Raw genomic sequence first — 13,542 nt, forward strand, 5'->3', positions numbered from 1 at the left:
TGCTGATGACGCTAGAAGATATTGCTAGAAACCAGCAGTGAGTGTAGCGTGCCAGAAACACACTGTTTTGCCTGATTTGTCGGTCATGAAGCTAGCTTGCTCATTTCAGGTGAAAGGGAGACGATAGCTTTCTATCAAGGAGGAAAAAACTTATCCTGATTGTACGGAGCCGATCAAAACCACGCTAAGGAATGTTAGCAAGCTTGATAAGCGTGTTCGGCTGATCCAGTGTCGGCTGATTTCGGTTGATTCAATAGTGTTCTGTGAGAGAGAATAAGCTGAAACAAGCTAAGAGTAGATCAGCCGAACACGCTATCACGTCGCTTTTTGCACAGAAGGGATGAAAGTGAGTTGAGATAGCAATATAGCATCCTTTTTTTTTTAACCAAGCAGCAATATAGCATCTTTACAGAAGGTTAGCGTGCTTTCGGGAAAGTATCGTTGCGTAATGCAAAAGAGCTTGGAGTTTGATGGGCCCTATTAGAAGCGGAACAGACCTAGACAGCCCATTAGTCCACATTATATTGGATCGCCTCTTGGCTCTTATGGAAATGGAGTGGAATAAGAAGCGACTGGAATCATAATTACAGTCGACCGAACTGCTTCATCAACATTTAAAAGAGGGCGTCGGTTAGTTCTTCATGTTTATGCACCATATTGAACGCATAAAATTATCTAGGCTGTACATCTTAACACTGCCTATGAAAATCGTACCCGTCTCTACCTATACTAGCAAATATACCCGTGCATTGTAATGGGAGAAGAAGATTATTATTATAATAATTCCATGATTATATAAACCACTATAGTCAAAATACAATCAATAAATTATCAAATTGATTTTATTAATGTAAAAAAGGGCTATAGTTCCAGCACCAACAACAACAGTGATTGGGATCTAGCACCAGAGGTCCAGCACCAGTAGGGTTCGGGATTGGTTGCTCTTGTTTTCTAAACAAGGTTCAATGCCATCTGGTTCATTTGAGGCTGAGGGTCATTGTCTTGGGATTTGATTGGACTTTATTTGGTTCGCTTGCTATGTTCCTAGTCTCATTTACTGGGTATTCGATTTGATCCAAGATCATTGATTCGGAATTTCATTCAATTTCATCTAGTTTACTTCAGAAGGTTGGATGCCATCAAGTCCCATGACTTTCTTTGAGGACCCATAAAATATGTAATCCTAATATCTGTTTGAGTCAGTAAGGAGCTAGTTGTCATGTCAAGGATTAATCTTGATTATGACGAAGACCTCTCTTGATTCCCGTATGGTATCTCTAATCGAGGATATATGTGTCCAAATAGTAGATACATGTATAACAAACTGCTCAAGATTTTGGATCTAGCTTAATTAGTTAGACCATTAGCTAATTTAGGTTATAATAAAAATAAGTTTTATTTATTATTAAAACTATATCACCAATTTGGCGATATAAATATTTGTTTATTAGAGACGGGTGAACCGATAAAGGGTTTAAAGATTCATAATTGTATATATATTCCATATTATTATCTTTATCTTTATATATAAGAAAAACGAGAAAGAGAAAAAGAAAAAAAATCAGAAAACAAAGCTGTGTGGAGGGAATGCACCCGCGACGCACGGACTTGGTGACTGAGCACATGAGAAAACGAAAAACAACAACAAAAAAAAAACAGGGGCAAAACAAAATTGTACGGACGGAAACGACATCGACTCGGTTGCGGGCTTGTGGCGGATGCTACCGAAGACGAAGGATGCAAGACCAAACCGAGTCATAGTTAGGCTGAAAGGCCACCGATTATGGGCTGGACAAAGTGAATACAGATAGAACCTGGACAGGAACAGACTGGAACGAAAAAATATACAAGAATACGGGATACGGAGGGAGAGGCAGAAAAAAAAAGTATGACAGAAATTTTGCCTCTTTATTACTAGGGAGAAGGGATAGATACACCAGTCTGTAGTTGACCCTACTTCACAAATAGCGTGTCACGATACATCAAAGAAAAAGAGGTCAGAGGACCTTAGCAAAGAAACCGAAACACGATACGTACGGCAACGAAAAAAAACAAAGGGTCAGAGCCGGAGCGCGGGGTCGGGTGGCCTGAGGAACTCGTTTTGGCCGTCTCGACACGTTTGGCCATGGGCAGAGAGCTCGTTTTGGTCGTCCCCTGTTTCGATTTGATACACTTCCCAGGCTCAATTTGAGCTCGATATAGCCGTGGATGGTGTGGACGAGGCTATCATCGAACTCAATTAAGGTGGCGCTGAGCTTGGCTTTGCTCACGCCAGAGTCGACGGCCAAGCTTGCCAACGAGCATGCGGGAGCATCCATGGCCAACCAACCTCGGTGCTTGGGTAAACGGAAGCAATGGGAATGTTTCCCTTTCCTTCTAGAGCATCCTGCTGATCGGATCACTATTGCATGCGACATACCGCCCAAATTGGGTATAAACTAATGGTAAAGTATATTTTTCAACCTCCACCTCAAAGCATAGTTCGATTTCAACCTTGACCTATGAAATTAACACACACTCCAACTGTCAGAAACCAGACAAACTTGATTCTTTTTCTGATTTTAAAATAAAAAAATCTGATTTGATACCTAAAAATTCATAATTATTTATTTAATAATTCATAAAAATATGAAACTAGTTTTAGTTTTTTTCTTCTAAAAACACCATCTATCTATTAATGTTGTATTTTGAGTTATTCGGATCTTACTTGTTCTAATAAGCACAACTACGAGCAATAAAGTAGTAGAAACAGGAATAAACCAATTCCAAAAACCTATATATAGATCATAAACAAGTAGAGAACATTTTTAGGGAAAAAATGGTACTAGTCTCATATTTTCCGATTTAAAATAAATTATTTATGAATGTTTAAATAGTTAATCAGATTTGTCCAATTGTAAGAATTGGAGTGTGTCCGTTATCTAGTTTCATAGTTTAAGGTTGAAGATCAAACTACCACATAAGTTTGAGGTTGGAAATTTTATTTTACCCTAAATTGAATCGTTAAAGGTCTAAAGGCACTTCAACAACAAAGCCTTTAAGTCCCAATCAAGTTGAGGTAGGCTAATAGCCAACATTCAGCAAATAGAGAAAAGTCAACTAATAGCTTTTTTTACTAGCCACACTTGCCTAAGGTTGGTTATGGCAAATTGTGGCTAGTAACCAAAGAACCCCTAGGTCTCCAAATAAGACATCCTCTATTCCCAACTTCTCACTAGCCAAAACCGGGTGAGGCTAACTCTATAAAGTGTGCATAGAATATAGAGAAGTTGAAGGATGGAAAGATATAGAGAGCAATTTATATTCAAATGTCTCTCCAAATAATGATTGAGAGATTGAGTTTACAAGAGACTCTTAGAGATGCTCTTAGGTGAGTCCCGTTTGAATCATGTCTAATAGGTACTAACGTGTTGTTTGGTTGTAAGCATTGGTAAAACAAATGTAAAGAAATTAAAGCTGTGGACGTTACGGCAACTCATACGATTTGAACCGATATCATTTCCATTTGTGTTACTGTTCTACCAACCAAACAGCACGTAACTTTCAATTAGCTAGATAGTTCATTGAGTTACTAGTTGACTACTAGATATAGTGACGCCCTATATAGATCCAAACATACTGTAATCCTGCTAGCGAATCACGCCCAGGGTTAAACAAACCGAAGTTAGCACTATCAGTTCACATCCAAGGTTAACAACAGAAAGCACGCTGAAAAATGACTAACCAAACAGCATGATGTGACATTGAATGGTATCAATCCAGAGTGAACCAGCTAGAGCTGCATGGCACCAAAGTACCAAACTACATGAACTGGTAGAAAATAACGCGAAACCTTGGCTGGTGGAGCAGCAGAATAACCAAGCAAAGAATGCTTACTAAGCCTCGATCAGAGCAGCAAGCAAATGACGCGAATTAATCAGCTTAACCAAAACCTGGGAATCCCAGAGTCACGTTCAGCTGAAGAGCTGTTGTTGGGCAGCCTCTGTATTCTGCCAGAGAACTCGTTAACCTAGGCCAGAAAAAAAACATATATCAATAATGGTTTCACGGCAGCAGATTAGACAATTAATTCCACTGAATAATCACTAATCATGCTGTTCCAAAATAAATGCATTTCTGGCTATGCAGCTAGACAGATACTTGTCTAGGTGCAGACGGAGGGAGTATTAAGAATCATGTGCATGAGATCATGAATACATCTAACATCATGCAAAGAAAAAGATGAAATAGATCGAGTTACTCTGGTTTTGATCAAAGGCAAAAGGATGGTATATAGATCAAGTTACTCTGGTTTTGATCAAAGGCAAGGGTGGTGTATAGATCAAGTTACTCTGGTTTTGATCAAAGGCAATCAATCATTTGTGAAAAGGCAGGATTTGACAGAACAGTGTATAAAAGTATCATCGGTAGCACAGAATCAGAGAATAGCATGCTACTTCCTGCCAACATCATTGCTAACATATATATACACTTGAAAAACTTATGATTTGTAAGAATGGCACAGGAATAAAATGGATAATAAGACAATAAAATAACTGTGCAGAAAGCAAGGTACCACCTTCCAGACTCAACAGGAAACACACTACAATATTTTAGGCCCATAATTTAACAAGCATTTGTTAAACAATTTGTTTTAACAGAACACGTGTCAGGTTTGAACATGCCAAACTGAAAGAAATAAAACTAAAAGTAATTATAAGCGGTTAAATATCCTGACCTTCTCATCAATCCATATCAGGGAACGCAGTTGATTATCGAGTATCCGGACCGCAACATCAAATGGTGTCATACTATCAGCGGACTCGAGCTCACCACCCTGAAATAGACAAGGGGAGTAAGAGATTGCTCGTGACTGAATAGCAAGTCTATTAGTACATGACCATTACCTGAGTAGCATTCATAGTCCTGAATGATGGATTTCACTTGTTCTGTCATATGTTGCAGTTCATGCTCCACAACTTCTGCTTGTTCATACCTTAGCATTGAAAAACAAGTTTAGTTGGAGACACAATCACACAAAACAAACTATGCATGAATGATGGTAATCTTGGCATTTTCTATCACAAAATTAACAGTGTAGGCTAATTTAACGGAATAGGACAAGTTCTGTAAACTTTTGTAGTTACTCCCTCTCCCAAAATCTGGACAGTTATTTGTCCAAATTCATAGCTAAAGTGTCAACTATTTTTGGGATGGAAGGAGTATATAACATCAGTGCAAACAGGCCATCAAACAAGTATAAACAGGTTGTCTGCTATTTATATACGTAATATTCAATTCAGTTCCCTCAAAAATAATATGGACTATGGAGGTCATTTTGAGAGACCAAACTACTTGATTTTCTTTCCAAAATGAGTTGAACTGTGTTTTTTAAACTACATTCACCTAGATTGGAGTAAAACTAAAAAACTCAGACAGAATCAAGATAAGTTTATTGAACTAACATAGTATCTCTTGCTGAAGCAGCCTCATCTTCACGAAGTAACACTCGTTCATCCTGGAATATGCGTTCAGCTTCCTCCTCCATACTCTGTAGAGCCTTGTCTACCTGCAATTATAAAACAAGTTCTTTGCAAATTAGAAGTTGAATGATTAAACCTCTCCAGAGTACATTAGAACTGGACATATCCAGTTCAATTGGTAGATTAGAACAGTAGTTTGATTCACACTTAATGGGTCAAGGACTCAAGGTCAAACTGGATCAAGAAAGCAGCGATAATACAGTAAACTAGAACTAGTTAGTACAGAGTACAGACTGCAGAAATTACTTCGATTTGTGGGTCAAGGGACTCACGGCCAAAAATCCAAAATGGATCATGGAAACAGCTAAATTGTGTATCCTTGCCCATTTCCTCGTGATAGTAGAAACTATTCTCAACATTTTTAAAAAAAAACAAGGCTAAACTACATAAAAAAATTGCAAGGGCACTGATTCGAATATTTTGCATAAAACACGATCACTAAGCAAGGCACATTGCCGATGGTATTGCAGGCCTTGAATTCATCTCAAAGGAATCTCTAGTCTAAAGCAAAATCAGGATCACATACAAGGTTCACAGCAAACCAAAAAAAAGAAAAAGAAAAAAGAACTTCCATACAAGGATGCTCATAAATCTTAGAGTCGAACTACCACGTTTGAGTTCAAGGACTTTATTAACTCATTCAAAGTTGCACCATTAGTTTCAGCAGGGAGATGTTAAACAGACACCTCATGTCTAATAAGCTATACTAGCCAAGCCAAGTAAGGCGTAGGCCTATCAAATAGCCAGCATCGCGTTACATGGATTTCTTTTTAATTGTATGCACAATTCAAATTTCCAATGCAATTTCTTTCTAACCATTGGTTATCCTGACTTCTAATTTAAGTTCAGCATAAGTCAAACTAGAATAAGTATTGTATTACTGTTAATTAGTATATATGCCAAGAAACCTTGCATTTGGAAGTTTTGTTCAAGACTGTTAAATTAGTACATATGCCAAGGGATCCAGCATTTGGGAGCTCATTCTGTTCACAACATTGAATAGAAGTGAAGCAAATCTGAACTTCTCATTGGCAAATGATTGGTCAACCACAACTAAGACAACCAAAAAAACAAATTCATGGTAGGTAAGTCAAACTACTTATGTGCAGGTAACAATGGGGGGGCATAGTTCAAAGAGGTAAGGTCTTTGGCATAGTATATAAATACTGCGCTGGTATGAAATAATGTAATGTCAACAGATAACTAATTACAGAAATAAGGAGAGAAACAAAAGCACAGAACGAAGGATAAAGCTACAGTCAATAAGAGTAAAGGAAACGTATAAAAACTTAGCAGAAACACAAACCTCTCGCTGATGAGTTTCTATCAACTCAAGTTGACGCTCCAAGCCTGTTTGTGTTTCAACAACTTTAGCCACCTCAGCCTGCAAAAAAAAATGTACATACTCAGTAGTACAAATATCATCACAACAAAATCGTGCATAAGCATCTACAGAAGGTAAACACTAATCTGAATCAAATGAATTCACTGAGACAGTTGGAATTCCTTGAGAAACCATCGATTTTCCAGTTGTTTGGATTCCTTAAGTAATGATAAGTGTGAATACTTGTTGAGCTTTTCAGACCTTCAGTGTTCAGACTAATCACATGTTAATAAATCGATGACCTAAACTCCATATCACTTGCCAATAACTTCAGTGAATGGAAATAGCATATCTTCATCCACTTTCAAACTCCATATCCCACAATTTTTGTCCCATCAAAATCGATGACCTAAACTATGATTGTATAAGCTAATAAATCTGATGCTATCAAGATAAAAATCAAATCGAAATAAAGAATGTTGAATTTTAAATGGATTTTGCTGTGCCGATTTTGTATTACTATTCCAAAACTAAGTCACACCAGCAAAACTTTGCCCAGTCAAATCTCTACGAGGAGATCACCTAAAGCTCTTCTCATCACATTAACCTAACAATACACAATCCAGAACTGGGCAAACTGCAATTCAGGTCTTCGTATTACCAATATTTGTGGAACTGGATTGAACTAACCCTTCCTGGCCCGCTATCATCTCCTCATAACAAAGCATATAATATCATTTATTTTAAACATTATTTTAGAAAACGGTACTCAATAACAATCCATAATAAGCACAAGCATATGTATAACCTTGCTAATCTCCTCACTGCAAGAGCTCGAATTTGAAAATTGACAAATAGTTTGAAACCCCTGGTAATAATACAATGTGGCAGGCTGCTCGAAAAAGCGATAATAAATGAAAACACAAACCTCAAGCCGAATAAGAACATTTCTGTTTTGCAGAATTCTCTTATCCCATTCAGCTATTACGGTGGCATGTTTCCTGAATTTCGCAGTACGGTCTTGAAGCTCATTGTTCCAGTCCCTAATAATCTACAACGCAGACAATTGTGTGAGGTATATCTCAAAAGTGAAATAGTATCAAACTGGTTAATTACAGAAATGAAGTATTCAGGAAGCACATTCTCTAGCCTCCAGAGCATTGCCAATAGAAAAAAGTAATTGCCAAAGTGAAATTCAGCTAGCTGCAATTTAAATAGATAAGTGCAGTACCTCCTCAACGCTTTTGCCAACAATTTCTGATGGTAGCTTAGGTGCCTGGGACGCTGCTGGAGTGATAGATGTAGTAGTAGTCGGACTGCACAGAGAAAATAAAAAATATCAGTTCAGAATGAAGAATTAGTAGTAGAAATAGACCAGGGGAGCTTGTACAACCCTGTGCTGCTAGCTTGAACAGCTGAGGAAGTTGCCTGAGTTGTGGTGCTGGTGGCTGATGTGCTAGCAGCAGCAGTAGAAACACCTATAGCATAAGAAAAACATATAAGCATAATGGTCAGTATAGTGCAGGTACAATAATGATGTTGGGATCTGAAGCAACGATGTAGATTCATTTGAGATGTTATTATGCTCTACAAACTGGATTCTGTAACTTTATGTGTGTGATGCTGTAACAATGAAGGTATTGGGACCAAATCCAGAAGCATAATAATTGGTTCAAATCAGACACGTAGGCAAGGTAACAAAAACGCTGAAGAACAATTGCAGATGATGAATAACCATGTAAGCTCACACTGGCATTTGGTGAGCTTACATGGTTATTCATCCAGAAGCTGGTGTAGTTGTTTGAATAAACATGGTTATACACCATCCAGAAGCTGGTGTAGTTGTTTGAAGATTAAAATTTGGAAACCCCGTTGTTCCAGTCAAAGGAGCCGTGGTTGTCATGCCTGCAGATGTAGATGCACTTGTGACAGTGGTGGTAGTGGCAGTAGCTGCCGCTGCTGATGACGATGATGGCGCCACTGCAAAACTGAAACTACTGGTAGAAGCAGTTGGGAACAATGACCCAGATGTTGCAGAAGCTGCAGCAGCTGATGGCACAGTGGAGGCACCAGTTGCAGACACGGAAGCTAAAGTTGGTGTAGAAGCTGCCGAAGATGAACCAAACGAGAATCCAGGCGTAGTGGCAGACGAGCTACCTGCTGCACTGGTATTAGAGAACAATGAGGGAGCAGGTGCAGCCTGCAAAGTGGCCAAGGACAAGCCAGTGGAGGGCGAGGACGCCGGTGTGGTTACTGTGGTGGTGGATGTGCTCTTGGCGAAAGTGAAGGCAGGGCTCGAGGAAGCAGATGAGAACAAGGAAGGAGCCGTGTTCCCCGTAGTCGGGCTTCCTGCTGACGGTGTAAAGCCAAACGATGGGGCGGAAGCGGTTTTTGCTGGCGAGGAAGAGAACCCAAAGGATGGCGTGGTGGTCGCAGCAGGCGCTGGAGAAGAGGCGGTGGTGGTGCTGAAGAGGGGCGCGGAGGTGGTGGATCCGAACAGTGACGAGCCAGTGGAGCCGCCAAACCCTAAAGCCGGTGCTGATGTCGCGGTGGAGGCAGTGCTTGACGCGGCCGCCCCCGAGTTGAACGAGAAGCCGAATGATGGTGCCGGGGCGGCGGCCGTGGTAGTGGTGGAACCGGACGACGACGAGCCAAAGTTAAAGCCCAGTGGCGGCTCCAGAGAAGAGGCTTGGGGTGGACGCAGCAGAAGAGGTGGCGCCGAACAGACTAGATGTCGCCGACGCGGAGGAGGTGGCCCCGAATGGGCTCGGTGTGGTCGCTGCGGAGGAAGTCCCGCCGAATAGGCCCGGGGTGGTCGCCGCGGAGGCGGTACCACCGAACAGACCCGAGGAGGTCGCTGCAGAGCCGGTGGCGGACGCACCGAAGAGGCCGGGGCTGCTTGCGGCAGCGGAGGCGGCACCGAAGAGGCCAGGGCTGCTTGTGGCGGAGGTAGCAGCGACGAATAAGCTAGGTGTTGTTCCGGCGGAGGATGCGGGCGTTGCGCCGAAGAGGGATGGCGCGGACGCGGCCGATGAGGCGGCCGCCGTGGACTGACCGAACGAGAAGGGGGTGGATCCAAAGCCGAAAGTGGGGGAGGAGGCGGGCGCGGCGGCGGACGAGGCCCCGAACAGGGAGGACCCGAAAGTGGGGGCAGAGGAAGCGGCGGCGGAGGATGAGGAAAAGAGGGAGGAGCCGAAGGTGGGGGCAGGGGAGGAGGCAGCCGCCGGCTGGGAGAAGGAGAAGGCGGATGGGGTGGAGGAGAAGGGGAGGGGGAGGAGGCCGTGGAGCCCGCGGCCGCGGAGCCGCCGAAACCGAAGGAGGTCGCCATGGCTGGGGCAGGGGGTGATTTGGGCGAGATTTTAGCGTGGTTTTGCCGCTGCTGGCTCCACGGCCGAGCAGCTTGCGGGGCTTGGGTCGTCTTGCAGGGCAGGAGGGCTCCTCGCTTTGGTTGCCTTTTTGTGGCGCCTTTTGAAATCCTTTGAAATAGGGTTACGACTTAGCAGAGGTAAGAGAGGATCTGAGGGCAAATGTTATGGCTGGTGGCTTAGTATTAATTTAGCAAGATTATGCTCATGTAATATTACAGCAATTCAAGTTTGAACTTGTGTGATACTATTGGAAAATTAATTTAAACGTGATGTTTGAAACATTTTTAGTCAGTCATCACTTCTACAAAGAAAGGACAACGAAGAGTAATCGCATAAAAAATAATAGACTAATTTTCTTAGCAATAATATTTTTATATTAAAAATATCAAACCAATGAGATATATGGGAGATATTACCTCTTTATGGATTTGTGGGGAGAATTTTGTACATGCACCTAATAGCAAACCAATTAGAATTTTGTAATGGGTATAAGCGTTTGAGTACCTTACAAAATTTTGCTATCAAAGTAGTGGGTAACTGTTGATTACCTTACGAAATCCAATAAATTCTACCCAATAGGCTTTTGTGGGGAAGGTGAGGTCTGATGTGTTGGGTATTCTCACGTGTGGATAGTTGTTGTACTCGTACCTCATTCAATCCACTCGCATCCCTATGGTGTGGTGAATAAGACTAGCTACAACGTTACCGGTGCTGAAAAAACATCTCGGTATGCCACCTCATATCGATGCCCCAAACCATATATGGCCACAGTGTCAACATCGATGCTTTACTGTAGGTGGGACCCAAAGTTTCAAAATCATCTCCTTCCTTTCGAAGTTCTTCGCGCACTTGACCTTTCCCTTGCCGTCAACACCGACGCCCTAGTAAAATCCGCCCAAATTGATCTCCATCCACAAATCAAGGCCCTCCTCCAAATCTTGAATCCATACTACTCCTAGGTGGATCTGCTCGAAATCGACCCCTGGAATGACCACTTCGCACCTGCATAGAAGGATAAACATCGGAGACTTCTTCTTCTCCTCTACGCCACACCGCGGGGGCTGTGGTCACCCGCGCTATGCCGAGCCACGGAGCCCACCGTCATCCGTGCCTATATGCCATGACACGGGGCTGCCGTCGCGCCACGCCTGTAGACTATGCACCTACTCCGAGCCACGGAGGCCACCGCCGCCGCCGCGCCTATGCACTGTGTTGTGGGGCTACCATCGCGGTGCGTGTGTATGCATGAAAGCTCTAGTTTGGTTTTGGTGAATTGATGAAACCCTAAGTGCTAATCTAGTTTATCAAGTGATCATGAGATAGGTAGCACATTCCAAGTGATGAAGCAAATGAAGATCATAGCATAATGATGATGGTACCATGGTGATGATCAAGTGCTTGGACTTGGAAAGAAGAAAGAGAAAAACAAAAAGCTCAAGGCAAATGTATAAACTATAGGAGCTATTTTGTTTTGGTGATCAAGACACTTAGAGAGTGTGATCACATTTAGGTTTGATAGCCGTACTATTAAAAGGGGTGAAACTCGTATCGAAATGCGGTTATCAAAGTGCCACTAGATGCTCAAACTCATTGCATATGCATTTAGGATCTAGTGGAATGCCAACACCCTTGAAAATATTTATGAAAATATGCTAACACATGTGCACTAGGTGATACACTTGGTGGTTGGCACATTTGAGCAAGGGTGAAGAAGTTAGAGGTGAAAAGGAGTTAGTCTCATTGGTCACAAGGTGACCGGACGCTGGTCCTAGAGGAACCGATGTGTCTAGTCAATTGTTACAGCGAAGATGCTGGCGTTGATCAAACGATCAGACGCTAGGTCACTCAGCGACCGGACGCTGATGAGGTGTGTCTGGTCCTGTTGTCGGGCAGTGCTCAGAGGCTAGGGTCTCTGACCGGACGATGGAAGGGTCTGGTCGTGCTTGACCGGACGTGTCCGGTGGGTGAAAAGCGTTTCTGGAACCTTACTGGAAACGACCGAACGCTAGAGGCTCAGCGTCCGGTCAGTTATAGCGCAGTGTCCGGTCAACTCAAGTAACCATTGAAGTTAGGACACGTGGCTGTCGTCGGGCGACCGAACGCTGAGGTCCAGCATTCGGTCAACATGACCGGAGCGTCCGGTCAACCCGTGTTGTGCCCAGTGAAGAGGTACAACGACTCTATTTCGTAGGGACTTCTATTTAAGTCCCATGGCCGGTTGAAGCTCATACCTTTAGCAATTTTTATTGACATAGCAACCTTGTGAGCTTAGCCAAAGCCCTCCCACTCATCTCCATCATTGATTCATCATCTTTGTGAGATTGGAAGTGAATCCAAGTGCATTGCTTGAGTGATTGCATCTAGAGGCACTTGGTGTTTGTGTTTCGCTGCGGATTTTGCTTGTTACTCTTGGTGGTTGCCGCCACCTAAACAGCTTGGAGCAGCGAGGATCGTCGAGCGGAGGTTGGTGATTGTCTCTGGCTCTGATCGTGGTGATTGTAAGGGGTTCTTGACATTTCCTCGGTGGAGAGCCAAAAGGTACTCTAGTGGATTGCTCGTGGCTTGTATGATCCTTATCTTGTGTTGGTTGTGTGGCACCCTATTGAGGGTTTGGCGTGTGAAGCCAATTAGCGCGTGAACCTCCAAGTGAGTGAATCGTCACAACGAGGACTAGCTTACCGGTAAACAAGTGAACCTTGGTAAAAATCATTATATTTATCATTGATTCTGAGGTGATTGGTCTTCATTGTTAATCATCCTTGTAATTGATTGGTTCCTTCATCTATATGGCGGTATAACCTTCTTGATCACTCTTATTACATTACCGCAAACTAGTTGTCAAGCTCTTTAGTATAGCTAGTTGTGAGAGCTTGATTGCTGGGTTGGTGTGGCTCTTTAGTTAGCCTTTGAGAGCACCCTAACATAGAGTAGTATCATAGCTATTATATTAATAGATACTATCTAAACTAGAATTGTGGTAGGTGGCTTGTATTTCAAGTAGGCTAGCGCAACACTTGCTTCGCCTCATAATTATCTAACTACTTTATTAAGTGTTGTTGTGGAAATTTTATTTGGCTATTCACCCCCCTCTCTAACCATTAGGACCTTTCAAGTAGTATTAGAGCTGAGGTCATCGTGATTTGATGGTTAACAATCTTCGGTGTAAAAATAGCTCAAATCAACAACACCAAGAAGCCACCCCAATTTGATGGCATAAATTATCCTTATTGGAAGTCAAAGATGACCACACATATCAAGTCAATCAATAGAAAGGTATGGAAGGTGGTAGAAACCAAAATTAAGATTGGTGATCCGGAGAATCCCACCG

The 13,542-nt window shown here is 42.4% G+C and overlaps 1 pseudogene; it reads right to left on the reverse strand.

Moving 5' to 3' along the window:
• Positions 1–3,465: 3,465 nt before the first annotated feature.
• LOC136450760 (nuclear pore complex protein NUP62-like) lies at positions 3,466–10,278 on the reverse strand (annotated as a pseudogene).
• Positions 10,279–13,542: the final 3,264 nt, after the last annotated feature.

Source organism: Miscanthus floridulus, chromosome 5 (genome assembly GCF_019320115.1).
Source record: "Miscanthus floridulus cultivar M001 chromosome 5, ASM1932011v1, whole genome shotgun sequence".
In the NCBI taxonomy this organism is placed as follows: Eukaryota; Viridiplantae; Streptophyta; class Magnoliopsida; order Poales; family Poaceae; genus Miscanthus; species Miscanthus floridulus.